We start from the raw sequence: 26,413 nt of genomic DNA, 5'->3' as shown, positions 1-26,413 counted from the left end.
GGGTCAATGGGGTAAATATCATAGTGCATTGGCTCCCCAACTCTGGTATCCAGAGCTGTAGAGTTAGTGAAAATAACTCCTCTACACACAGAAAGAGACAGTAGGATCTCCACTGTGTCTATATCAGTGATTCACATGAGCAGTGAGAAAACAAATGTAAATGGCAGGGCCCTCTGCAAGGCAATATTATCAGAATCTGTAGAGCGACATGAGTGTATAGTTATTTCAAAAACACTCCCCAGTTGATACTAATGTGAAGCTAGTGTTGAGAATCACTGACAGAGAGATGAAAAATAATCATGAATTCTGCCATTTAGCAATCAAGAATCTTGAGTTATTATTTACACCTAGGGTGCTACAATGTGACTATTGAATTTCTCAGTTACTTTAGCTGGGAAATAAAAAATGAAACTAAATGTCCCCATATATTTTTTCTTTTTTCTTTTCTTTCTTCCTTTTTCTTTTTCTTTTTCTTTTCCTCTGAGACTCTTTAAATATGTTCCTAGAAACTAATATATAAATAAAACTTTATGTAAGTAGGTCTTATATAATTAAATTTTATAGCGAATCCTTCATGAATAAAGATACTGTAAATATGATGTAAATAATAATGCTTTCCTATACAATCAAATATAAATCATATTCAGGATCTATTATTTTGATTTGTGTGTATGTTGTATGCATATATACATACATATTCCCCCATATGTACATATGGTTTCAGGTTCATATGTGTAAATAGGGGAACCAGAATTATATCAGATACTTTTTGCAATAATTTTTCTGCTTATTTTTTATGTGCTTATGTAATGTATTCATATGTATGGGAGGTACATGTGTATATGTACATGAGGTCCATGTCAGCAATCTCCTTGTTTGCTTTTTCTCTATATTATTTGAAGCAAGGTCTTTTAATAAAGCTCAGAGCTGGTCATTGTGTCTAGTGCTGTTAGCCAGTTGCCTGGAGATCTTAGTTTTAAAGCTGAGATTACAGCTAAGTCTCCACTCACACATCACTTTGACTTGAGTTCTGGGTATCAGAACTTATGTCTTGTACAGCAAATGTTTTAAATATTGAGCCAGTTTCTCAACCTTCTATCTTACTTTTTGAGATAGGGTCATTCATTTTACCTGGAACTCACTGATTCTACAAGATTAACTGGCAAGTAAGCTCCATGGATTCTTAAGTCTCTGCCTGCCCGGCATTAGAATTATAGGTGCATGCCATCCTGCCTAACTAATGTGTGATATGGATCTGAGTTCAAGATGACTCCCTATCCCAAGTTCAGGAATTAAATCTTTCAATGTGTTCCTAATAGAAATATTTTAGTACCCAACCTGTGAAAATTTCTCTGATTGCATCTGTCACTTTAAAGAGTTTTAACCTCTGGTATTCTAGTCTTCCTCTGCCTGTGTAATTGATTCTCTTTTTTTCTTTCTTTTTGTTTAATATTTTTATTCACTTTACATTTGATCACAGCCCCTCTTCCTCCTCATTTCCCAGCTTCATGCTTACAAATCCTTTCCCTCAATACCATCTCCACTTCTTCTCAGAAAAGTCCAGAAAGATTAGGCACATCCTCTCCCACTCAGGCCCGAATAGGCACTCCAGGTTGGGGGAAGGGGATCCAATAGTAGGGGACAGAGATAAAGACAGCCTCCGCTTCACTTGTTAGGGGACCCACATGAAGACTGGGCTGTACATTTGCTTGAAATGCGTAGAGGTTCTAGGTCAAGTTCTTCATTCTCTTTGGTTGGTGTCTCAGGCTCTGTTAGTCCTATGGTCTTAGGTTATTGGGCTGTATCTACTTTAGAATGTGGATTTATAATAATGTTGGACTGGAATACCTGAGCGATAACTTACTTTCCAAAGATGAAGAGGTTTTGACATTATTTCATAGGTGTAACCAACATATCAACATTTTTAAGCACATCTTTAAAGAGATAATAGAAATATTGTATTACTATTAATATTTCTTTCTCATTCTCTCAGTTCCTCTCTCATAGTTCATTTATGACTTAATCTAACTCTACTACCCATTTTCTGAATGAAGAAATTAAAAAACCAGAGAGTTTTGCTAAGATCAATATTTGTGGGGAAAATGACCCTTTCACATGTGTCAATTAAGAGTATAGGAAACACAGAGCTATTTACATGAAAATTGATAACAGTAGCAAAATTAGAGTTTAAAATAACAACAAAAATAATTTTATGATTGGATGTCAGTACTACATATGGAACTATATTAAATGGTCACAGCATTAGGAAGGTTGAGAACTATTGGCTTGGTAAAATGGCAAGTTCATGTGTAAATTAATGCCAGGATGTTCTGGTTCAAATCTTGTAGTTTGTGGTACCTACTACATGTTCAATGAAACCAATAAAGGTATGTATAAAGCTGTGACTGTTGAATTACAAAGCTTGGTCTCATTGAGATTTCTTTTAAGGGACTTGGAAGAACTTAAAATCTGAGGAGTGTAGTAGGCTCAGGTTTAGATAGGTATATTGGGAAAAAGAATTTTCCATGTTGTTCGCCCCACTCCCAACACATACACAAAAGACAGGGTAGAGTGAAGAAACAGTGATCTTTCAGCATTTAGGTCAAACCCAACACATGCATAATACCTACCAGAAGTGAGGTATTAAATGATCTTGGTTCCTACTCTAGAGTTTTCCAGAGATACACATAATGAATATTGAGGTAAAGTGTCAGTAAGATAAAATGTAGCTATGGTTTTGTAACATGTTGTTTCTGTCCTGGAAGTGGAGTCATATTCATTTAAAAGGGTATCTGCAGGTCCATGCATGAGTATTAGGGGAGTGAGAAGAGGAGCTGTGTATTATCCAAACATGAACACATCAGGACCTCCCATCCTAGGCATAAGCCAAGGGATTGCAAGTAAATTTAGAGACAATGACAACATGAAAATGATCTTCTTACACTGGTAAGTCACTGCCAGTGGCATCACAGTCCAGACTGTTTGCAAATATTGAAGGGATTATTCAAAGAGAAATGTCTAAAGGTACAGTGATTAATCAAGGTAACCTACATTATTTCTCTAGCTCAGCAAAACAGACTTACAGAGGCAAAGGCTTGCTAGAGAAGGTCAACATTTGTGCATTTGTAAAGATTTGAAATTCAAGGATTTAATTAAGTCATTTCTTTTTTCTTCCCCTTAGACATGGAGTTTCATTATGGCAGGCTTATGAGATTGTGGGATTTCTAAAACATTAAATTCATCTAATTCTTTGACTTGGAATTAATTTTCTTTCAGTGTAGAATTGCCTAACATGGTTTTGTTGCATTTGTGATATTTGAAATAAGGACAGTAGCAGACTTTACTATTTTTAGTGATGAAATGTTACTAAATTCCTCATGACACTCTAAGACAATGATTTGAACAAGTGGGCCATATATTTACAAGAGGTTGCTTTTTGTTTTCCTTTGAAAGTTAGTCTTAAATTATTTTAATAGTTATATGCCTCTGTAATAAGTTAGTCTCCAAAGTTTAATTGTTTACAATGACGATGCCAGGTGCTTGAGGAGATATATTGTTTTCCTATATAAAAATATTAAGCAATCCCCAAAGTACTTAAATTCAATTTGGTTTGACTAGTTCATTATATTTTTTCATTTAAGCACAGACAAGAGTCTTCGGAATAGTCACACCAACCCCCAAACATCTTTCTAAATTTAGGTCAGGTAATTACTGTGGTAATTCAGAAGACACTGGTGAACACAATGGTAAATGTCCATTGGTTTGAATTTTCCTGGAGGAGAAGATGGCTTACTGTGTGTTTACTACCACTGGAATAACTGTTGAAACCAAGATTTTAACTTCCACTCATGTACTTACAAAAGCTGACATTTTCTGCTTGTATAAATATGTCATACCTGTTTCACACATTCCTGCAGAAGTGGCACTTGAGCTAAATGCTACTTGGGTTCTTGGATAAAAATCAGGTGTGTGTGTAATCTGGCATCAAAGTGTAACACTGTGCTAAATTATACTTCCTTAGGAGAACTGTGGAGGGTGTCTTCAGCCCTGCTCCACAAACTTGTGTTCTGCTGAAACTGCACTTATCTAAATCACTGTGGATCTGATTAGCTCTATGAATGTCTTTCTTCATTTATCACCCAACTTAGAGATTCATATGCAAATGAAATTAATATGAGCATACACTGGAAAATGCTATTGTTCCTTAGAGGTGTTCCCATGAACCCCCACAGAAACAAACTCATAAATTGTTTTTCTTTTTTCTTTACAAGAATATATTCTCCATTTACTTTTCTGAGATGGCTAAGAAAAGTCTAATATGCTATTGCCTTTGATGATTATTTAAAATAAATTGGTTATGGTAGTAATTTTTCTTAACAAATGAACAACATACTCTCTCTCTTTCTCTCTCTCTCTCTCTCTCTCTCTCTCTCTCTCTCTCTCTCTGTCTCTCTCTCAATAGCCTTCTTATATAGCAAGCATCTGAGTTTCGAATCTAATCATCTAAACCTTGGGCATTGGTCAATTTCCAAAGTAAACATTTTTAGGGAGTAATTTAAAGTCAACAATTTGGTCTCTGCTTATGACATACCTATGTGCCTTTTTTCCCTTGAAATTTCAACATTCTTTGTATTAGCTGACCTTTCTCTGAGTGACTTAAGTGTGAATAGATGTGACCTTCACCAACTGTCAGGGACTGCAGCAACCTTGCCTTCTTTCATGAACTTGACTGCATTGTGTTTCCATGTTCTGCTAACTTAACATGGCTGACTAGCAAGCACATATCTATGATTGTAAGGATGCTTCCCATTACTTATACCTTAGATTCAAAGATGATCACTGGAGCAATACAGGGCACACATTCATTTGTTGTGGAAATATTTCTATTCCCCATTTAAAATAGAAAAATTAACCTACAAATAAGTTTCTGGCAGATCCAGAGACAGAGTTTTTGTTAAGAGCAGGTTGAAATTTATTCAGGACAAGTGCTATAAAACCCAAGTGTATGATTTAGTTAGGGATATTCTCCAGAAACCCCATACAAAATGACCCCTGTTTCTCTCCTTTCAGTCTGAACCATCTTCAGAGGATGTATTTCCCAGGTCTCTGCTCATGATGGATCCTTGATGAGACACATAAAGAACTGATGTAGGTAGACTGATCAGACAGATGCCATCAATAAATGCCGTCACAAAAATACTTGCCTGTCAAACGTTAATTTGATGTAGTATTTTCTGTCATGAGAGTGGATTAATTTTGTCCATTTTCTCCTCTTGTCGTAATTCTTGTCATGTGAATAAGAATGTATTATAAAGAAGAACACACTAGACATTATAATCCTGTGATAACTCATTTTTGTGACAAAGAATATAATGAGACCAGACAATAGTGCAAATTCATCATATTCTTTCTGTGAATTTAATATTGACTTCCTGGCTTCCCTTCATGATTTCAAAGGCATGTCACTTACGGTTTTCTACCTACCAAATGATTGAAAGGACCACCATTGAAAGGCTTGGGCTGATTACAAAGTCTTTTCCACAGGGACATAATAAACCAATTTTGATTTTCCTTCTTTTCCAGATCAAACACATACTTAAATGTATATCCTCGGTTTCATCTTGATGAATAAAGACTCCTAAACTTAGTAAAGTTACCAAGAAGTGTTATAAACTGGAATATTGGACAGAGCATTTGTCACTGGGAAAAAAGTGAATTTTCTCAATAAATTACTGTTCTAAGTCATAAAGAAAACATGGTTTCACAATAAAGAACCAGTACAAAATGGTCCCTGCGGTTTGTGCTGATGGCTAGAGCTAGGCGATCACTTTAAAACTGCTTGTGACTGCTGCCAAGCCAGATGTGCCTCTGAACATGACTCCCCGTGAAGAGATGGGCTTTTATTTACTCTCCATTTATATTGCCTTTACCCTAGCATCTTCAGTTCCCTTTTTCTCCAAATGAGAACAAAGAAGGAAACAATGATCTGCAAATGACCACTCCTTCTTAAAAAAATTACAATCTCATGCAAAGTGGATATAAGAAGCAAACTCTATTGCTAATATTAGAGCTGGAATAGATAAAGGTTGTCTAAATAACATCTTTGTAAAAATGTCTATAGTTACTATGTCTACTGGATTTGAGAAAATGCCTAAATATAAGGCCACACAGAGTACAGTGTGGCAGAAACAATTGCTAGCTTCTGAGTCTGTCAGCCTCTCCTATGTTATTTTGGGTCTATATCTCATATATATATATATATATATATATATATATATACATACATACATACATATACATATATATGAAAATTTAAAGATACAGCTATAGGTGCTGCATGCCCATGATTATACCAGCAATATGATACCCAGAAAAAGCATTTCATAGTGCTCCTCCCCATCTTCCAGCTCTTTCTGCCTTCATCATCTGTTTTGTGATGAACATTTTGTGTTGTTCCTTGAGCCTTGCATGGAGCTGGATTAGACTAAATGTTTAGAGCTGAAAATCACACAGTTGCCTTTCTCAGGAGTTTAAGAAATTAAAGGTCCTGAATGAACTGCTGTCCACTGCATCAAGCTATTTAGAAGGCAGTTTGTTTTTGTACCCATTTACCTTAACATCAGTAGTAAGCCTGGTATACCCCAGCCTGTGGCATCTCAGCCATGTCATTTTGTTCATATGTATACTAGAAGGAATGCATTTCTTTCTGTGAAGAGGGCTTCAAATCCAATCAGAAAGTTAATGATTAATAAGGATCTGGTCACTATAACAACAGTGGGATCTTTTTGCCTGATATGTAAGAATTGTAGTATCCATAGTCATCTGCTGGGTAAGTCCATTGATTTTTTTCTCCTTTATTGGCCTTCATAGCACCTTTGGGGTCCTATGAATAGGGTTATGAATGTTACAGGGTGGTAGAAAACTTCTAGATCAGCTAAAACATGATTTCTCTTTGAAGTGTATCCCAAGTGTTTGACCATCAGCAGTTGGGGCCTACCATATAGCTCTTGTGGGTAAGCAAGCAAGCAGTAGCCTCCATTGTTTTAGGGCTCTCTAGGTACTCCCTGGTCAATCGTCACATGAAGATTACCCACACATGATCCTAGAATTCTTTCCCCCACAACAGAAGAATGGATACAGAAAATGTGGTTCATATACACAATGGAATACTACTCAGCTCTTAAGAATGAGGGCATCCTGAATTTTTTCAGGCAAATAGAAGAAACCAGAAAATATCATCCTGAGTGAGGTAACTCAGACCCAAAAGGACATCCATAGTATGTACTCACTAGTAAATGTATATTAACCAAAACTAGTACAGAACACCCAGGATACAATCCACAGAACTCAAAAGGATTAACAAGCCAGAGGACCCAAGTGAGGACACCTCAATCCCACTTTGGAGGAAGAAGAAAGCAAATCACAGAAGTGGGGAGGGAGGGTCCTGGGTGGGAAAGGGGACAGGGAGGGGAGGAAGGGAACATAATCAGGTATTGGGTGTGGACAAAGGACTGAAGCCCTGAGTGCGACCAGAAAGAATGGAAACATGCAATCCCAGGAGGTAGGAGGTAGGGGAATCTCCAGAATGTACCAGAGACTGGAGAGGAGACGGACTCTCAGGACTCAAAGGGAGGGCCCTTAGATGAAATGCCCTACACTGGAGAGATGAAACTTGTGAGGTCAACATCCAGTAGGGTGACAGGGCATCAAGGGAAGGGATGAAGTTTCCATTTCACATTAAAAACTGACCCCAATTGTTCCTGTCTGAAAGAACTGCTAGGACAAAAATGGAGAAGAACCTGAGGAAAAGGAGGTCCAGTGACAGGCCCAAAGTGGGATCCAGCTCAAGGGGAGGCCCCAAGTCCTAAGACTATTACTGAGGCTATGAAGTGCTCACAAAAAGGGGCCAATTACGACTGCCCTCTGAAAGACCCAAAAAGCAGCTGAAAGAGTCAGATGCCTATATTTAAACCCAATTAATGGACAGAAGCCGGGGAACCCTGTGGCTGAAGTAGGAAAAAGGTGGAAGATGCTGAGTAAGAGGGCAACCCTATAGAGGACAAGCAGTCGCAATTAACCTGGCCCCCCAACATCTCTTAGACATTGGACCACCAACCAGTCAGCATACACCAGCTGATATGAGGCCCCCAACACATATACAGCAGAGGACTGCCAGGTCTGGGTTCAGTCAGAGAAGACGCACCTAACCCTCAAGAGACTGGAGGTTCCAGTCAGTGGGGAGGTCTGGTAGGGTGAGGGATGGGGGTTGGGGAGTGGGAGTGGGACTTCTTTGTGGAGACAGTAGTGGTATGAGATGAGATGTTGAACAGTCAGAGGGTGGACTGGGAGGGGAATAAAATCTAGAGTGTAAAAAAAAATTAAATACAGTGAAAAGAAAAACCCTCATAGCTTCTGAATACAGCATTTTCCATTGATGGACAGTACTTTTATTCAAAGGTTAAATAACTAATTACACATTTAATTACCTTGTATTTGAGGTTTCTATACACCTTTTCCTATCTCCTAAGTTCTGGTTAACATTTCCTCCAGCTCCTTGCACCTGTGCTTATTCTCTACTTAACCTTCTCAGCTCTTCTATGCTGCTCACACTTGAAAATCACACAGGTTTCACTTTCTCCCGGCAAGCCTCTCTCCCACACACTTACAGGTTCTGCTTTGCTGCCTGGCCTCTGTAAACACACACTTCAGCTTAAACACAAAGCTCTAAGTTCAGAGCTAAGATACTCACATGAAGAAAAACTTGGCATTTGTATTCTTTTTTTTTTCTTTTTTTTTTTTCGGAGCTGGGGATCGAACCCAGGGCCTTGTGCTTGCTAAGCAATCACTCTACCACTGAGCCAAATCCCCAACCCCTGGCATTTGTATTCTTAAGCCTGTTACTGCACTTGGTGCAATATGCTACAGTTGCAATACTGTCCTGAAAATTGGTGCAATACGCTACAGTTGCATTACTGACTGAAAATCTAATAACTATTGCCTTGTACAAAATTCAAGTACCAGTGGATCAAGAACCTCCACATAAAACCAGATACACTCAAACTAATAGAAGAAAAAGTGAAGAGCCTTGAACATATGGGCACTGGGGAAATTTTCCTAAACAGAACACCAATGGCTTATACTCTAGATGAAGAATTGACAAATGGGATCTCATAAAATTGCAAAGGTTCTGTAAGGCAAAGGACACTGTCATTAGGACAAAATGGCAACCAACAGATTAGGAAAAGATCTTTACCAATCCTACATCTGATAGAGGGCTAATATCCAATATATACAAAGAACTAAGAAATTAGACTTCAGAGAATCAAAAAACCCTCTTTAAAAAATCGGTTCCAGAGCTAAACAAAGAATTCTCAACTGAGGAATATGGAATGGCTGAAAAGTACATAAAGAAATGTTCAACATCTTTATTCATCAGGGAAATGCAAATCAAAACAACCTTTAGATTCCACCTCACACCAGTCAGAATTGCTAAGATCAGAATCTCAGGTGACAACAGATGCTGGCAGGGATGTGGAGAAAGAGGAACACTCCTCCATTGGTCGAATTGCAAACTGGCACAACCACTCTAGAAACCCATATGGAGGTTCCTCAGAAAATTGGACACAGTATGAGCCATAACAACCTGGGTATATACCCAAAAGATGCTCCAACATATAGCAAGGACACATGCTCCACTATGTTTATAGCATAAATTAATAATAATAATAATAATAGCCAGAAGCTGGGAAGATCCCAGACACAACAGAGGAATGGGTACAGAAAATACGGTACATTTATACAATGGAGTACTACACAGCTTTCAAAAAACAATGACTTCATGAAATTCATAGGCAAATGGATGGAACTAGAAAATATCATCCTGAGTGAGGTAACTCAATTACAAAAAAAAATCACACATGGTATGCACTCATTTGTAATTGGATATTAGCCCAAAATCTCAAATTACCCAAGATACAAAACACAGTCCACCTGAAGCTCAAGCAGAAGGAAGACCAAAGTGTGGATGTTTCAGTCCTCCTTAAAAGGGGGCACAAAAATATTAATAGGAAGAGATACGGAGACAAAGTTTGGAGCAGAGCCTGAAGAAATGATCATTCAGAGCCTGGCCCACCTGGGGATCCAGCCCATATGCAGCCACCAAACCCAGACACCATTGCTGATGCCAAGAATTGCCTGCTGACAGGAGCCTGATATAGCTGTCTCTTGAGAGGTTCTGACAGGGCATGCAAATACAGAGGTGAATGTTAGGAGTAAACCATTGAACTGAGAATAGGGTACCCATTGGATGAGTTAGAGAAAGGATTGAAGAAGCTGAAGGGGCTTGGAACCCCATAAGAAGAACAATACTAACCAACCAGTGCTCTCAGAGACTAAACCACTACCCAAAGCGTACACATGGACAGAACACATGGCTCCAGCTGCATAAGTAGCAGAGGATGGCTTTGTTGAGTGCTAATGGGAGGAGAAGCCCTTGATCCTGTCAAGGCTGGAGCCCCTAGTGTAGGGGAATGTCAGGGAAGAGAGGCATAAAGGATTGAGTGGTTGGTGAGAGCGAATACCCTCATAGCAGAGGTGGGAGGGGGAATGTGATAGGGGAACTATGCGCAGGAAATCGGGAAAGTGGATAACATTTGAAATGTAAATTTTAAAAAAGAAATATAAATAAAAATATACAGTAAAAAATTAGTATCTTTAGTTTCATTTAGACTCAGCTTCATACATATATAAAACTAATTATTAGACAACAATACATTTATTTTATGGAATTTCCTCTGATTTAGATACATTTTACAAAAAAAATTCAAAATTTTGGCTTGTTTTTGACAAGAACCTGTAATATAGATGTAAACCTTATGTTTGATTTTTGTATTAGATATTTTCCTTTTTTACATTTTAAATGTTATCCCCTTTCTGCAGCCCCTCCCGAAAATCCCCTATCCCATCTCGCCTACCCCTGCTTCTATAAGGGTGCTCCTCCACCTACTCACTCACTCCCCTCCTGCCATCTCCTCTGGCTTTCCCCTACTCTGGGGCATCAAGCCTTCATAGGACCAAGAGCCTCTCCTCCCATTGATGCTTCAGAAGGCCCATCCTCTGCTACATAGGAGGCTGGAGCTATGGGTCCCTCCATGTGTGATCTTTGGTTGGTGGTTTAGTCCCCGGGAGTGTTGTTGTTTGCCTTATTACAATCACCTGCAGTAAATGTACACAATAGTATTCTTTTCTTCTAAGAACCTAGGATTCTATTTTGATGTTGATATTGGAAAATCTCCAAGCTCCTGTGACTTGGAACATAAAGACTTCTTTGGCTGAGACTAGAGAGTGTCCCTCTCTCTAGTCCCTTGGATGTTCAACATCTACCTGAGAAAAAATGCCCAATGTGCTGTGATTATTCCCACATATTCCTCACAGAAACCAGTTAAATGCCCACAGAGACTTGGGAGGCAGTTCTCCGCTGGTCAGCAGGTGGGGTACTTTGTCAACCACCCAGTACAGGCTCTACACTGTAATTTTGTTTTGATTACTGTATTTGCCTAGGAAAAGCATTAAGGTCTGGTCATTGTTCACACTGGTATGCTTAATTAAGTGCTCAGAGATTTACAGACTGAATTTTACACAGTGTCCTTTAGATCACCTGCGGAGATTTGAGTAACATACTATTCATTAGTTCTTCTAAACCTTTAAGCTTTAATATCTCAAATAAAGATAAAGAAAGCTTATCTTTTATTAAATCACTCAATTTCAAGTAGGTAAGGTGACAAGCTTGTATTACCCTTTTAAGAATGTTTTGATTTATTTCCTGGAAGTGCAGTGTGTGTGTGTGTGTGTGTGTGTGTGTGTGTGTGTGTGTGTGTGTGTGTGTAATGTTCATGGGCATAAATAAGTAAATACTGTTTTATGTGCACTTGCATAGTCCAGGAAGGTAGAAGGGGGATAGTGAGTGTGATACTAGCTGTCAAACTGCAAATGAACCCAAGCAAATGGCAAAACAGGTGTCTGCCCAGTAGGAAGCATGCCCAGGCCTGAAAGCCCAAATTGGGTCAGATGAGGTTCAGAGGGCAAAAGTGCTGGACAGATCCATGCTGGTAACTTGGAATCAGTCAGAGGCCAAGCTGGGATGATGGCTGTAGACATTTAATGACCTGAAAGAATTACAAGGAGATACTACTGGGTGAAACAGAGGAATTGTTGCAAGCATGTGCAAGAAAAAGTAGGCATACAGCAGTAAGGGCCTTGTGCAAACCTCCAGGTGTCAAGCAGGAAAGTGTGCATTGTATAGCATATAATTATATCTCTGATGCTTCAGTGTTATTGGGATGGTGAAAGGACAGATACGAATGAGCAGACCTCTGAGAAAGAGGTCTGCTGGCATTTGCTGGCTTTGAAGTCATGCAGAATTGTCAGTATAACTCCCTAAATACAAACTCCCAGGTTGTGTATTTAGCCTGAGATTCTTATAACCAGCTATAATTGATTCCAGTACTGAAGGGAATCTGTTATCTCCAAATACATAATTAGTTCCTAATAGTTTCTGTCTAATATTTATTAATAAAATTATTCTTTTATCACTGCAATTGTTTGGTCCAATATCTAAAGGTGTTAACTGTGATTATTTTTCTCTATGAAGTTACCCTAACCAGTGCCAGTCTGAATTTAGAATATTTTCTGTGGAATTTGGGTACAAACTCATATTGACTTAGTAATACAAATAGTTTTACTTTTCCCTATTTGGGAGGGACATGGAAATTTTTATGTAATTGTCTTATCTTTTAAATGTGTTTAATTATTGTTATTGCTGGTAGAAATAATTGCTGTGTTTATTGTTAGCCCTATAGTAAAATTGAGGGCTCAGTAACTCTTTTAGACTGGGTCTAACTAGGTTGATTAGGCTGTGCTTGAACTTGTGAACTCCAGTGATGCTCTGGCTCATCCTAAGGTTTAGAGGTAAAGTGCTCCCTTTGCTCCCAAAAGCTCGTGTTTTTGAACAGTTGGCTCCCAGGTAGTGACCCTATTTGGAAAAGTTGTAGGACCTTTCAGACATGCAGCCTTGCAGTTTGAAGTGGGCCACTGGAAACAGACCTTGACTTTCTCTAGCTCAGCCCTATGGCGCCTTTCACTCTCTCATTTCCAACTGCAAATACAAGGAGACTGGTAGGTTTCCCTCCATGAGGGCTGGCATTCCCTTGAAAGTAAGTCAAAATAAACACTCCCTCGAGTTCCTGGCTGGTATTTTGTGACTTAATTATTCATATTAAATAAAATAGCCCCCAGATAAATATCTGTGCCTCAAGGCATGCCTAGCTAAGAGATCTATGAATTCTGATCTCAACCAAAAGTCTCACTTTAAAGAGATAGATGAATGTCCACACTTAAGTTCTAGATTGTAGTGATAGTTAACCTGCTCTGTCTTCCCCATGGCTGCACTCGCGCCCCTGTCTAAGAGCTCTCTGAATTTGAGAATAAAATACACACACACACACACACACACACACACACACACACACACACACACACACACCAGTTGATTTTTTAATTTTTTTATTAACTTGAATATTTCTTATATACATTTCGAGGTGTTATTCCTTTCCGGTTTCTGGGCAAACATCCCCTCCCCCTCCCCTTCCTTATGGGTGTTCCTCCCCACCCTCCCCCCCAACAGTCTAGTTCACTGGGGTTCAGTCTTAGCAGGACCCAGGGCTTCCCCTTCCACTGGTGCTCTTACTAGGATATTCATTGCTACCTATGAGGTCAGAGTCCAGGGTCAGTCCATGTATAGTCTTTAGGTAGTGGCTTAGATGTTTGGCTAGCTCAAAGGCTGTGCACTTTTATTTCTTCCTGTGGCTGCACTGCTCTCCTGTACTCCAGAGTTTAGCATCCTTTAAAATCCATATTTCATCAGCAGACCCAGTCAGGGAAGTGGTCACTAGAGCCACTTTCCCAAATTCTTACATGGCTGGTCTGTCCTATGCCCCTCTCATGATCATTCTGCCTCTTCCTCCCTTCTCTCTCTCAAGCCATGGAACCCTAAAAGTCCTGCTTCTGTCTGTCCTTCCTAGCCATTGGCTGCTGACGTCTTTATTGACCAATTGGAGCCAACCTGGATCAGGGTCCCTCAGCATCTTATGTGCATACACTTGTGTAAGCTGTTTTTGGGACCAAAATTACTATTATAAAACAAGCAGCATTAGGCCAAACACACTTCACTTGATCGTATTAGTGGCTTTAGTAGATTTTACTCCAAATACATGGCAAAATCTTTGTTTCTTAAATGGGAATAACACATACTTTGCTTGGGATAGAGGAGGTAAAGGGTGTTGCATAGAATTAAATGCAATGGGTGTATCTCTGTACTCATCTTACAGCTTGAACACTTACCAGTGTTATGACTGGTCCAAGTTATTTCACCTGTGAAGTTGAAATAATGTCTGCACTTATCTCCCAGTATTGGAGTGAAGATAAAGTATTTTAATATATTTTATGTACTTAGAGGAATACAAGGTCTATGGTAGTATTCCAGAAGTGTTTATTATACTTCATAGAATTTTTATTATAATTGTTGTATTAAATTGTCATTCATATTTTCCAGAAAGGAAAAAGAAAATAAGGGAATTTCTTATCTACAAGTATAATGGAAAAAGAGATGGAAATGTAAACTTTCATTCTGAGCAATTTTATTTCTAACTGGACAGTTAACAGAAATTTCATTTTTTTTTTTACTTAGCTGTTGGGTAACATTATGACTATAGTCCAAATGTTTTCTTTACACTAAAGAGGCTTCTATCTCTCTCTTTCTTCCTTCCTTCCTCCCTTTCTTTCTTTCTTTCTTTCTTTCTTTCTTTCTTTCTCTCTCTCTCTCTCTCTCTCTCTCTCTCTCTCTCACACACACACACACAAATTAGAAAAGGCATACTTGTACACACATTAATTTCCTGTGCTCTTTTGAATTTGTGAGTATAATAATTAGACTGTGCTTTTATGACAAGCATAATTATGAGACAATATTGGTTGAGAATTCAAGATTAGTGCAATTAAAACAAGATGATAATAACTAATATATTGCAATGGACTGATAAACACAAAGCAAAATTTTTTCCATTTGAAAAACACAAAAAATCTCCTGTGAAAATAGTCTAGACTGATCCTCAGTGGTGATGCCAAGTAGGTAAGACAATCACCTAAGAACAGCAGCAACGCAAAGATGTTTCAATAGAGTCCACTGTGACATCATAATCAACATTTCCACTTACATCATTTCTTCCTGGAATTGCTTTCTATTCTTTGAAATCACACTTAATTATTCCACAAACGGAGGCTGATATGCAATTGCGAATCCCTAATCACTGGTCTGCTTAACTTTTCGGATATTACAGTCAGTTTCTAGGTCTTTTTCTCCCCATGTTCTACTGTCTTCTGAATCACTCAGAATGCAACTCTCACAGAAAGAACACCCTGTAGAAACACCTAGAAGTTTTATAGGACACCCTACCTACACTCCCATTGACCACTGGCTCTGAAGGCTAGTCAACAAATACCTTTTGTCACTCAACTCACCTCTAAGGGGTTGCTTTACAGATGTCCCACACCTGGATTTTTCTCAGTTACTGCATCACTATGACCCATCCTCACAATATTACAACCAGATTGTGATCTTAGAATTTTTCAAAATAATTGGGTTTTATCTTTGTAGATATTATAGCTTGTATGATGAATAGCTTAGTGATATTCTTTTGAAACATTGACCCATTTTGATCTCAGAATATCAGAGTTCAAAATTGACTTTTAGGGAAAATAAATATTGAAATGATTGGTTTTGGAGTAGCTGTTCTAGGCTGTAGGAATTTGAATGCTGGTTTTTAAACTGAGAGGTGACTCTTCTTTTGTAGCTTACACAGTCTCAGGAGGTTAAGATAGAGGGCAAAATTGACTTAATTGATTCTTTCTATATGCTTTAAAACAAAGGGAGGAAGAAGGATGTACAATTGATGAGAGTGCAGTGTGTAAGTAGTAAAAATCCTTGAATCAAATATGGTAGTTTACAAATTTACTCTTCATCCTAAATTATAGGTTTTTATTGAAAAATCATATATGGATATGTTTACGAACTTATAGCAAAACTCAGAAGAGATGAAGCAAGCTCTACTCTTAGAAAAACCATTGAATAGCTGTTGGGTTTGAATATGAGATGTCCTCATAGGCTCATGTGTTTGAATTCTTGATCACCAGCTGGTTTCTTTGTCTAGGAAGTTGTAAAATGTTTATGGGGCATTCTGCATGGATGAATCACTGGATGATTCTTGAGCCTGGCTATACTTGTTCTTTGCTCTTTTCTTCCTTACTATGGCATCAATGTCACCAGCCTGCACCTGTTCCTGTCACTATGTCTTTTTTGCCTACTGCCATGTCTTTCTACCATGATTATCTGTGTTGGTCACAGAAGACTGTATCCTTCTGACTCAATAAGCCAAAATAAACTCTCCTTAACTTTCTTCTGTTAGGGTATTATCACAGCAACAATAGCTAGTAAAATAGGTATATGGACTTTATATGTAACAGCTATTTCTTTATTGCTTCTCTGTCTGTGAAATCATTACCAATATGCATTTGTATATAAACTCTGTAGAACAGAAATACTTCAGTCCCATGAACTGACTATTTAATTCTAGTATTTTATAAGGCCATCACTATAGTTTCCATATTTAATAGGAGAGATATAAAAATTCAAGGTTCAAAACATGTTGATAGAACAGAATGATGTTAAAATCATGATGAGAAATCTTGGTGCTTATTACCCTAGGCCAGGCCTATCACTGTATTTCTGACACATTCGGATAATACCTATTTCATTCCATTCAGTCCGATATGTTCAGCCATCTTAGAGATGTACAGGATTATTTTCACTATAGATGGCTCACCCCCAAAAGTTATTCTTGTTATACGATAGCTGAAGCACATTAAGGAGAACTGCCACTTCTTTGGTCTAGAATCTTCTGTTTCATTAGTCACTAGGTACTACAGATGACTGACTTCATGTTAAGTTCCATGGAGAAGCATACGGTTTTCGTGGATAGAGGCAATAGCAGTGGGTGATGTCATCAGAAGTGATTTGGTCTTTAGCAAGAACTGTCTGAAGATCTTCCTACTGGAACACACATGAATACTATGATTAAGAGAGGTAGCGGTAACTTTCGCCTTCCCTACCTGCTTTTCTGACTAAATGTAAAGGAACTTGAAAGTAGAAAAGATGAGAGGTGAGAGGGCAATTGTACAAATCGCCGACGTAATTAAAAAGAGTATGAAGTAAATCTGTCCACAAGCTGCCTTCTGGGTAACTTGACACAGCCTAGATTCTCTTGTGTAACACAATAATCTCAGTTGGTTCATTTTCTTCATCATGGTGGCCTGTAGTCATGTTTATGTGGGATTGTCTTGACTGTTGTCTGACATAGGTGGGCCCGTCCCACTGTAGGTGGTACTGACTGTAGGCAGGTGATCTTGAGTTGTATAAATAGCTAGATATGCTTGAACTTGTAAATAAGCCAGAGAGTAGGCCAGGTCCTGTTACTCCACAAATCTTGCTGCGCTCCTTTGGTTGTGAGTGAGCTTTCAACTCAGAGTAATGCTGTGTGGATAAGCAAACAGTTCTTGCTTTGAGATTCTATCTTGAGTTCTTTCCCTGAAATATCTTAACGATGGACTGTGATCTGGAAGTATAAATTGTAATAAATTCTTTCTTCCCCTACCTTGAGTCATTGTTTTATCACAGCCACAGAAAGGAAAAGTAGAACCCCATTCTAAGAGTTGTGTTTCTATCCAGGAGAATGTTTTACTGGCTTTCCATAGACACAGAGAATTAAAAATAGATCATGGAGACTCTTCATGGTCGAGGAAAGAATAAGGAGTGACCTACCCTCATCTGTGTTCTTGCTGTGGTTCTCTCCCACACTTCAGTATCCTGCTCTGTTTGCTCTTAGATGAAAGAGTCTCCCTTATTCACACACTGTATTTCTCCTTTCAGCTTCTGTTTGAGGAAACTCACCTCATCCTGACTGGAGATTTCAGCACCTTCCTTCTGTTTATGTGCTCTCCTGCAACAGGAGTGTATTGTTCCAAACAATAAAGAAAAATCTCCCGTCCTTGGCAGACGGAAATAGAGGGGCTGTATTTCTTGAAGGTGGCTAAGTTAAAGACTTGTCTAGCAGCAGTGCTGATGTTTTATTTTGGGGAATAAAAGAGCATCTGATTTGAAGGGATGGAGAGGAACCAGCTTTTAGTGAAATTGGCTCCATAATAGGCACACACAGTCAAAACTCACTGAGTGACACTTGCTAGAGAGAGCTCCGTGGTAACCTAGGAAATAAGAATTTAGAGTGTCAGGCAACAGAGAAAATCAAATTATTGTCAACTTGCTATTGGAACTCTGTTTCAGAAAATATATCACACTGTCAGCAGTAGGCATTTAAAAAGCCATGGCTCTAAGCAAGTAAATTGCTTGGTTACTCCCCTCAACCATTTCTATTTTAAATCCTAACTCTAAGATGCTCCTGTTTCTGTACCTATTCTTTTATATCAAAGATCTTAATCCCTGTAGTAAGGGGTTTGTTTTCAGGATTCATAGTCAACATATATGTGAGCAAGCCAAATGTTTCTATTCCTCCAGACACCTTACAGAGGAAACTGTTTCAGTGATGTTAATTAATCTGGCTAAGATTCCACAAACGAGGCACCAGCACAATCATGGATGGAATTCAGCTTACCTATTCCATTGCACTTGACATTAAAAGGCATTGGATTAGCTCCGAGGAGCTGACTACCCTCTCTACCCTCTATTTATTTCTTTCATTTTAACATCTGGAAAATGATGTATTTAAAATGTGTCATATAACTCTCTACAGCAGTCTTTGAGCTGATAGCTCTGGAGTTCCTTGGTTCTGTCAGTATATGAGCCATGTTCCAGAGGGTTGCTGCTATCCTGAGTATGATCTACTGTGTGATTGATTGAAGTTGTGCTAAGGGCTTCCTGAACCTAATTTCACTTAACCTTCAGAACTCGTTTACAAAAATTTCATAGAGGCTAAGTTCTTCCAGAGATTCAATGTCAAATCTCATCTAATTCAGTTACAGCCTTTACCATAGTATCCCAGTGAGCACAATGAAGGGATGTAATTCCCCTTAAGGCAGGGACCCTTACTAATCATAACTGAATCCATCAGATAGTGTCAAACACATTACTGCTTATTCTGTGGGTGACAGGTAATATTTATAATGAATTGATCGTGGGTGAAGGGGAAGGAGGAATATCTTGGGAAGTAAAGCAATTGCTGTGGATGTAGCAGACCCCCAGTTTCTATGAAATATTAACTTAATCTATCACCTTGGGCCAGACCCTTAATGAAGTGTGGGGCTATGAGTATATGTTAAGGCCAGCACATGTGATTTGCAGTCTATGCTGGACTAGAAAAATCTTTCAAGGTTCAAATATTGTGTAATTTCTTAGAGATTTCATACAGAGTACTCACACCTGTAGGCCCTCAAAGTAAACTGAGAACACATCCAGACACCAAATTCTCAGCACAACAGAGAATTATTACCCTGGAGAGTAAGTGGGATAGATGGCTGCCTCTGGGTTAGGCAAAGTCAGATAGCAAGCAGCAGGTGTTTGTTGTAGGAGAAGGTTAAGGACAAAAAGGAAGTCCAAGGTCTGTGTTAGGATGAGATGGTAAGTCTTGATTTGACAGGTTAGCCAATGTAGCCAAATAATGAACTTAGATTGCTGGACCTTAGTGTTTTGATAAGTGGACTTTGGTGTGTAGTCTCCGGAATGAGTCAGTAGACAAATAAGGGAATAGACATTGGGGGTTTGCTTTAGAGATGTAATTTAAGGGTTTAGCAAGGGGGAAGGAAGGAGAAAGGGCAAAATTGGTAATGCTTGGACCTGTTAGAGAGCCCTTCAACACCTAAATCATCACAGGTCTTAAACTAGGTCATTGAGATGCATGTTCTTAATCCTCACTGCAATTGATTAATTGAAGAATACATAGAAGAATACAGATATTTAAAGGACTGTTGCCAAGATGGAGCGTGTTAAGTTTCAAACATGGAGACAAGCACCTGAGATGCCTAGTTTGTATATCAAAATGGACCTGACCTCCAGGTTCTTTTAACATCCTTCAGCCCTACCTGTTGTAGGGTATGGCTGACATAGTCTGCCCTCTATCCTGAAATCTCCAGCCCAAGGTCAGGGCTGCCCTTTCCCCAAAGGCTCCTCTCTGTAATATGCAGGCATTTTGGTTACCTGCTCTTTTGTATCTTTGACATCCTGGCTGCTGCACTGGTTTCCCCATCTCTCCCCCTCCCCCTTCTTTGCTTCTCCCCCACATGTCCTAGCTCAGCCTAGATGTGCCCATTCTCTGACTTCACCCAGATATCTCTGACTCTGACTATGACCTCCCAATATGCATAATAAACTTTCTCTTCCATCATAGGTAGGACAAGTCATTTCCTTTCCTTTCCTTTTTATTTCATTTCTTTCATTCAGAGATGGCAGGTTTTTTTTTTCTCTTTTTTTTTTTCTGAGACTGGCTTTAAAATGTGTTCTTTTTAAAGGGAAGCAGCACTGTCACCATCATCTTGACAACTGGTTCCTTTCTCCCTTCATGACTTTTTTCTCAGGATGTTTTTTTTACAGAAATCTCTTGGAATTATATAACATTTTAAAAGATTAAAAATCAGAAATTTGGAGTGAGATAAAACTGAGTTGGTAAAGTACTTACTGTGCACACATGAGGCCGTTCATCCAAACCCTCAGGATAGATGTAAAAAATTGAGCATGGTGGTGCAGGTCTGTTACCCTAGCAATGGTCGAGGAGGGGATGTTGGAGAAAGAAGATCTCTGTAGCTCATTAGCCACTCAGTCTAACCAATTGGGGAACTCAGGATCAGTGAGTGGCCTTGCTTCAAAAACTAGAGTAAGATTGAGGAAGACAGCCACATTCAGCTCTGATCTACAAACACACACATGCACGCGCACACACATATTCCAGGTACTCCATAACTGTAAGTGAAATGGATTTCCTACTTGCCTGACATGTGCCTGGCATTTCTAGTAATTCTGGCACCTTGACTCTATCATGGTGAAAATTCTTCTCAGCTGTCACTGTATATAATCTGTTCTGCTCAGATAATTCTTGAGATATCATAAACAGAGGGTTTGATAGAACAGAGGTAAGTGATCCCAGATCTAGTTGTTTCTCATCCGAAATTTTATTAAAGTCTAATATTGTTATGCATTTAGAAAACACAGAAAAATGAGCAAAAGAAATACAGGGAGTATGGAATCTTTCACATTTTCATGGAAGTGATTTGGTTTTAATCACCTAATTTTAAATAGTGCCTTCTATATACTGAGTACCAGAATTGGCTCTATGTGCAACAGAAAGACATTACACCCATAAATTTATATAATATGGCATCATAATATATACATATTTTTGGCTTATTTTTGCCTTATTCTGAAAATATATTTAAAAATTTCTCAGCATATTCATTTTAGCATTCAGTCCTCACAATAGCTCTATGAAGCATGTCACTGACCCAACATTATAGTGACTACTTTTGTGACAGAAAGAAGGTAGTAAGCCTTACAGGAAGAACTCTGACTCAAGTCTTCTGGTTATGAAGGTGACTGTCTAAGTACATGGTTCAGTGGGTAAAATACCTTGTGATGAAATCATAACAAATTGACCTGAAAGCCAAATCCAGGAACTGATGTAAAAATATACTTATGGAGGTATGTGCCTGTAAAGCTACTTCTGGAGAGAGAGCGAGAGAGCGAGAGAGTGAGAGACAGTGAGAGAGAGAAAGAGAGAGAGAGAGAGAGAGAGAGAGAGAGAGAGAGAGAGAGAGAGAGATTGAGATTCCAGAGACTCAATAGCCAGAACTCCAGTTATAGTGATAGAACTAGAGAGGGACAAAGGAAACCACCCAACATTAACTTATAGCATATATATTTTTTTCATGTGCATATGTATACATCATGCACATCCTAGCATTCTCCTTCAGTACACATGACAAGACCTTCTAGTGAGTGATATTGAGTTAATACTGTATGTGTCACTTTTATTTCCTCCAATGAAGTGATGAGATGAGAGCCATATTCAAACTTTACTATTTTATGGCTTGACTGAGCCTAGAGCAATTCTACTACTTCTTTTTTTAATAAGTCCCCGAGGGGGTGGACCATTGCTGGAGGTACTGCAATACCAGGTCGATGTGTGGAGTGGACAGAGCAAGCTCCTATTCCAACTCCTACTTACAAAAATGCATTTAATATATCTTCCTCAGATAGAGTATGCAGCAGATATTAAATTGATTAGAAGGATACTATACTTGATCTTCGCTCAAAGGCTGAGAAGTGATGTCTAGTTCATTTTTTTATATAACTGTGCTCATCCTAGAACATGAAGCTTCTAGCCTCTGTACAATATAATCTTTTCTGCAAGCCTGGACCTTGAAGTGCCACTAACCTAGGACTAAAGTGTTTGAGCCTCTGGGACTGACTACTGAAAAAGCTCAGCCTTTCTATCTCCTTCTGGACTAAGGATGGCTGGTTCAACTCAGGAATTCTGGATCAATCTCCTTTTCAAGTTGACTGATTCAAACTGGCTTCTCTCAGCTTTCAACTGAATTGTTCTGCTGGGAAAAACTGCCTCTGAACTCTATGAACTGAACTGCACTGACTATGCTGACTCTTTGAAATGAACTGAAAGGAATCAACACAGCTTTGTGAACACAACTCAGCTGCATTGGACTGAACTGCACAAAATTCAACAAATCTACCCACCTCCCCGCACTACTCTTAAATCACCTCTCTCCCCAGTTTGTCCTTGTGATAGTTGCATATATCTTCTCTCTAACTCATCCTGTCAGATCTTTCTCTGATTCATCACTTTGCCTGCCACTTATTAGAAGTCATTATCTGGTATTAAAGGTGTATAGTTAAAAATATATCTATATTCCAGCTAGGGAGATTAAAGGTGTGTAATTCTAGCTGGATAACACAGATCTAGACCTTTCAATGTGATCCCTTGCCAGAGGAGCCATCTTGCTGGATTAAAATTCCTCTATAAAATACTGTAGAAATTCAGAAAGAGGAAGATGCTCCATGCCATGGCTGATGGATAGAGTTACAGAAAAGAGGATGTTAGGAGGGTGCATTCCAAATAGATACAGGAGAGCATCTGATAGAAATATCAATAAGATATTTTCAGGGTGGTATTTAGGAAATATGAAAAAAGTAAAAGATTGGTGCCAAGCATGGTTCTAAGATGTGTTAGAGAGACATGAGACCCAAGTGTGGCAAACAATCAGTACTGTTTTATCAATCTGTGACATTCACTGTGTCTGGGAACTCTCTGAGGAACAAAGTACTCTCCTGGTTTGCATCTGCTTCTCCTGAGCTGAGGAAAATGAGTTTCTTGTTCTAAAGGACATTTTAAATCTTCAGGATGCTTTCATTGAGTTTTGAAATTTGAATACATTACCATCAGGAACATTTAGTACATCAATTTTTTGTCCTGTAAATTTATAACTTAATAATATTTTGCTTTTTCTCCTATCCTAATTATTTTAAGTGAATTTATCTGACGACTTCAGCCAGACAGTAACTTCTAGAAAGCGGAGCCTCTGTCTTTTTTATTTGTATCTATGGAGCCTACATTCCAAATGTACTGTCAAAGAAAGATAAAATGTATTTAGGATCAGAGATTCAAGCACAGCAGTACTGTAAATCAGGCTGAAGGTACAGCACAGACACACATACTAAGAACAGGATAAATAGTCTCTAAAGGCATTAAGTAGAAAGATAGCAATGTAACACAATTCTTATCATCACAAGAAGTACATTGTTCTCATCTGATCTGTACTTCTTTCCACAATCACCCCCAAAGATTGGTTTTTACTTTCCCTAATTTATATTGTTTTAACAAGTTTCAAGAAAATATTGTGTGAGGAATCAGGTAATCCTTAGGTTCTAGGTACCTCTGCCATTAATGGCTAAATCATGAACTAGAGATCTGGGGAGATGGCTCAGTTTGTAAAGAATTGAAGGATCTGAGTTCATATTTAGGGCATATATTAAAACAGATATGTTGAGATATGGACCCTGAATGATCATGTATAAGGAGAATGTTGAAAGCCTATGAGGAAACTTTTGCAACCTCTGTTCTTCCATAACAAAGACTTGTTCTTGGAATGTCTTTTTGTGGCCCTACTAGGTGTAATAATAGGAGTGGGCTTTGGTTCAGATTACCCATCATTTTTTTATCCATTATTATTCAGAATGATGTTTCTAAGCACAAGTTGTCTTCCGGACTATATACAGCCTAAACGATTGTGACCTTGCTCTTGCAGCTGTTTCCAACTTGAGCTCAACAGAACTTTGCTCCCATGACCTTGCCTAGTCCACAGAATGCCACAGATAGAGTATAAACTATCTGGTGACCTGAAGAAAATTGGCTATTTCATGAAACTCTAGTCTGTCTCATTTTTAGTCTCCACTCTCTCAGGTCCATGCTACCAATCAGAATGCAAACAAGGGTACAGTTCATGGGCTTTTAAACCAACTCTAGAGATCAGCCAGCAGGTAAATTCCTGGCACTCATTGCCAAGTCTATATAGCCAACTTGGTGATTTCCAGGTCATTGAGAGGTTCCATCTCAAAGAAAAGGTATACGAAATCCTGAGGAGTAACAATGAAGGCTTTCTTTCAGTCTACACACATACACATACAAACACACACACACACACACACACACACACACACATACAAACACACACACACACACATACACACACACACACATATACACGTGGGAGGCAGGGAGGGAGGAAAGGGGAGAGAGAGGGAGGGAGAAAGGGAGGGAAGAGGGAGAGGGAGAGACAGAAACCAGATAGACAGAGGCAGAGAGACAGAGAGAATCATGAACTTGCCTGTATATGTGAACACCCATACTCACACACATGGTTTTTAGTTTGCAGTATTCAATTTGTTTTCTCTTACAAAACTGACTGAAATGAGGCTGTATGCTATGGTTACCTCTGATTGCTGGGATTCTGTGCTCCTTTGTCTACACACACAGACCCCCTCTCTACTCTAAGTTAAATTGCTTGTATTATTCCATATTATTCTATCACATATCGGTTCAACTGAAATATCTGTTGTTACTTTCTTTTCTTTTTTTTTTCTTTTATTCTCCAATCTAATATTGTTTATGGATGAGGAACTACTTGAATTTTATGTAATTTCTTTTTTCCTCCTATGAATTTTTTATTGGATTTTTTAAATTTACATTTCAAATGTTATCCTCTTCCCTGCTTTTTCATCCATTAAACCCCTATCCCATCCCTCATCCCCATTCATCTGGGAGTGTATTCCTCCACCCAACCACCCACCCCTTCCTGTTTCCCCGCCATGATATTCCCCTACACTGGGTGGTCCAGGTTTGGCAGGACCAAGGGCTTGTCCTCCCATTGGTGCCAAACAAGGCCAGCCTTGCCTACATATGTAGTTGGAGCCATGGGTCTGTCCATGTTTACTCATTGAATGGTTGTTTAGTTCCTGGCAGCTCTGCTTGGTTGGTATTGTTGTTCTTATGGGGTTGCAAGTACCTTCAGCTCCTTCAATCTTTTCTCTAACTCATCCAATGGGGATCCCATTCTCAGTTCAATGGTTTGCTGCTAGCATTAGCCTCGGTATTTGCCATGCTCTGGCAGTGCCTCTCAGGAGACAGTTAAATCAGGCTCCTGTCAGCATGCAATTCTTGGCATCAGCAATATTGTCAGGGATTGGTGGCTGTATGGATATGGGCTGGATTCCCAGGTGGGGCAGGTTCTGAATTGTCATTCCTTCAGTCTCTTCTCCAAACTTTGTCTCCATATATCCTTCCTATGAATATTTTGTTCCCTTTTTATAAGAAGGAGTGAAGCATCCCCACTTTAGTTGTACTTCTGAATTTCATATGGTCTGTGGATTGTATCTTGGGTAATCCCAGCTTTTGGGCTAATATCCACTTATCAGTCAGTGCATCCCATATGTGTTTTTGTTGTTGTTGTTGTTTGTTGTTGTTGTTGTTTTGTTTTGTTTTTCTTTTTTTGTGATTGGGTTGCCTCACTCAAGATGATATTTTCTAGTTCTATTCATTTGCATAGGAATTTCATGAAGTCATTTTTTCTAATATCTGAGTAGTAACCCATTGTGTAGATGTACCACATTTTCTGTATCCATTCCTCTGTTGAAGGACATCTGTGTCCTTTCTAGCTTCTGGCTATTATAAATAAAGCTATTATGAACATAGTGAAGCACATGTCTTTGTTAAATGTTGGAGCATTTTTTGGG

General features: G+C 38.8%; 1 non-coding gene across 1 annotated transcript; it reads right to left on the bottom strand.

Moving 5' to 3' along the window:
• Positions 1–22,247: 22,247 nt before the first annotated feature.
• On the bottom strand, positions 22,248–22,437 carry LOC116897640. The gene has a single exon (XR_004387619.1). It is a non-coding gene; the product is annotated as a U2 spliceosomal RNA (small nuclear RNA).
• Positions 22,438–26,413: the final 3,976 nt, after the last annotated feature.

Source organism: Rattus rattus, chromosome 3, assembly GCF_011064425.1.
Source record: "Rattus rattus isolate New Zealand chromosome 3, Rrattus_CSIRO_v1, whole genome shotgun sequence".
Classification (NCBI taxonomy): Eukaryota; Metazoa; Chordata; class Mammalia; order Rodentia; family Muridae; genus Rattus; species Rattus rattus.
The sequence above is the reverse complement of the archived record's forward strand: the minus strand, read 5'-3'. Positions and strand labels throughout refer to the sequence as shown.